This window comes from Hordeum vulgare, chromosome 2H (assembly GCF_904849725.1).
Source record: "Hordeum vulgare subsp. vulgare chromosome 2H, MorexV3_pseudomolecules_assembly, whole genome shotgun sequence".
Lineage (NCBI taxonomy): Eukaryota > Viridiplantae > Streptophyta > Magnoliopsida > Poales > Poaceae > Hordeum > Hordeum vulgare.
In genome coordinates this window covers 383528491-383532107 of record NC_058519.1, presented here as the reverse complement: position 1 = coordinate 383532107, position 3617 = coordinate 383528491, and positions in this window count along the sequence as shown.

The following is a 3617-nucleotide window of genomic DNA, read 5'->3' as shown; positions in this document are numbered from 1 at the left end:
TTTGAACAGCTTGGCATTCTCATATGCCTGAGTTCTCCACTCATCAAGCGAGCTAATATCAAATAACCTCTTCTCACCGGCAAGTTTGAAATCAAAGTTGAGCTCTTTGATTGCCCAATAAGCTTTATGCTCTAGCTCAAGAGGTAAGTGACATGCTTTCCCATACACCATTTTGTACGGAGACATGCCCATGGGATTCTTATAGGCAGTTCTATAAGCCCACGGTGCATCATCGAGCTTCTTAGACCAATTCTTTCTAGACCTGTTGACAGTATTTTGCAGAATTAGTTTAATGTCTCTGTTGCTTAGCTCTACTTTACCACTGGACTGAGGGTAATAGGGAGACGCAATTCTATGGTTGACATCGTACTTAGCAAGCATTTTATGGAAAGCACCATGAACGAAGTGTGAACCACCGTCGGTCATTAGATATCTAGGGACTCCAAATCTAGGGAAGATAACTTCTTTCAGCATCCTGATAGAGGTGTTGTGATCAGCACTACTAGTGGGGATAGCTTCTACCCACTTAGTGACGTAATCAACAGCAACTAGGATATGAGTATACCCGTTGGATTTTGGAAAAGGTCCCATATAATCAAAGCCCCAGACATCAAATGGTTCAATAACAAGTGAATAGTTCATAGGCATTTCCTGATGTTTGCTAATATTACCGATTCTTTGACATTTGTCACAAGACAAGACAAACTTACGAGCATCCTTGAAGAGAGTGGGCCAATAGAAACCTGATTGCAATACCTTGTGTGCAGTTCTATCTCCCGCATGGTGTCCTCCATAGGCCTCGGAGTGACACTTCTGTAGGATCTGTCCATGTTCATGTTCAGGTACACAACGTCTAATAACACCATCTACTCCTTCCTTATAAAGGTGAGGATCATCCCAAAAGTAATGTCTCAAGTCAAAGAAGAATTTCTTCTTTTGCTGGTATGTGAAACTAGGTGGTATATATTTGGCAACAATATAGTTTGCATAATCAACATACCACGGTACACTACGTGAAGAATTGATGACATTCAATTGCTCATTAGGAAAGCTATCATCAATAGGTTGTGGGTCATCAAGAACATTCTCCAACCTAGACAAGGTATCTGCTACTAGGTTATCAGCACCTTTTCTGTCGACAACGTGCAAATCAAATTCTTGTAGAAAGAGAACCCATCTGATAAGTCTAGGTTTAGCGTCTTTCTTCTCCATGAGGTACTTAATAGCTGCATGATCAGTGTGAATAGTTACTTTGGAATCAACTATGTAAGACCTGAACTTTTCACATGCAAACACGACTGCTAAAAGTTCCTTCTCCGTAGTAGCATAGTTTCTTTGGGCATTGTCTAGAGTTTTACTAGCGGAGTGAATAACATTCAACTTCTTATCGACTCTTTGCCCTAGAACAACACCAACAGCATAATCACTAGCATCACACATGATCTCAAAAGGCAAGTTCCAATCAGGTGGTTGAACAATAGGTGTAGTTATCAAAGCCCTCTTAAGTATTTCGAAGGCTTCCTCACAATCATCGTCAAAAACAAAAGGAATATCCTTTTGTAAGAGATTGGTAAGAGGCCTAGAAATCTTAGAGAAGTCTTTAATGAACCTTCTATAGAAACCAGCATGACCAAGGAAACTTCTTATCCCTTTGATATCTGTGGGATATGGTATTTTCTCGATTGCATCAACCTTATCCTTGTCGACTTCAATACCTCTTTCAGAAATTTTATGTCCTAAGACGATGCCTTCATTAACCATAAAGTGGCATTTCTCCCAATTCAAGACAAGATTGGTGTCTTTACATCTCTGTAAGACTCGATCAAGGTTGCTGAGGCAATCATCAAAAGAAGACCCGTAAACGGAAAAGTCATCCATGAAGACCTCGACAATCTTTTCACAAAAGTCAGAGAATATAGCCATCATACATCTTTGAAAGGTGGCAGGTGCATTGCATAAGCCAAAAGGCATACGTCTATAAGCAAAGGTACCGAAAGGGCAGGTGAAAGTGGTTTTCTCCTGATCAAATTGTGCAACTGGTATTTGGGAGAAACGAGAATATCCGTCTAGAAAGCAGAAGTGTGTGTGTTTGGACAGCCTTTCTAGCATTTGGTCGATAAAAGGCAAAGGGTAATGATCTTTCCTAGTGGCTTTATTCAATTTCCGAAAATCGATCACCATCCTATAGCCAGTAATAATCCTCTGTGGGATCGATTCATCCTTATCATTAGGGACAACGGTAATGCCTCCCTTCTTAGGAACACAATGCACCGGACTCACCCAATCGCTGTGAGCAACAGGATAAATGATACCTACTTCCAGGAGCTTTAGTATTTCTTTTCTCACTACTTCTTTCATCTTAGGATTTAATCTCCTTTGATGATCAGCAACTGGTTTGAAATCATGATCGGTTTTAATCTTGTGCTAGCATAGGGTAGGACTAATGCCCTTAAGATCATCAAGAGTATATCCAATAGCAGCACGGTGCTTCCTCGGAGTTTTTAGTAACTTCTTTTCTTCATGCTCTGAGAGTCTAGCATTAATAATAACAGGATATATCTCTTTTTCATCAAGATAAGCATACTTAAAAGTATCAGGCAACTGTTTAAGCTCGAACACAGTATCACCCTTTTGTGGGGGTGGATCCCCAAGCAGTTCAACGGGCAAGTTATTCTTAAGGATAGGATATTGTTCTAAGACAACTCTATCTATCTCATTCCTTTCATCCGTATGCATATCATTTTCATGCTCAAGCAAGTATTGCTCTAAGGGATCAGTAGGAGACACGGCAATAGAGGCTAAGGCAATAGTTTCATCCCTACTAGGCAACTCCTTTTCATGAGGTTGTCTACCAAACTTAGAGAGATTGAACCCATGTGACAGACCTTCAAAGCCAACAGTGACAGTTTGCTTCTCACAATCAATATGAGCATTAACAGTATTGATAAAAGGTGTGCCAAATATGATGGGACAAAAGCTATTTTGTGCGGTAGCAAGAACGAGGAAATCAACATGATACCTTGTTTTACCACACAAGACTTCAACATCCCTAACAATTCCCATAGGGCAGAAAACATCTCTATTGGCAAGCTGAATAGTGACATCAATAGGCTCTATCTCAAGAGGTGCAATCTCATCTTTGATTTCATCATATAAGGATTGAGGTATTGCACTAACACTCGCACCCACGTCACATAAGCCATGATAACAATGATCTCCTATCTTAACAGAAACCAGAGGCATGCCAACAACAGGCCTATGTTTGTCTCTAACGTGAGGTTTAGCAATTCTAGCAGCATCTTCACAGAAGTGAATATTATGTCCCTCAACATCGTCGTACAGAAGATCTTTGATAATAGCAATGCTAGGTTCAACTCTAATTTGCTCAGGGGGTGTAGGTGTTATAATATAGCCTCTACGTATCACAGTTGAAGCTTTAGAATGATCCTTTATCCTAACAGGGAAAGGTGGTTTCTCAATGTAAGCAGTGGGAACAACAGGATCATTATAGGCAATGACTTTCTCTTCAACTGGAGTGGGTTTAACTACATTGACTTCTAAAGGAGGATGATATTTAAACCACTTCTCTTTGGGGAGATCAATATGAGCAGAAAAGG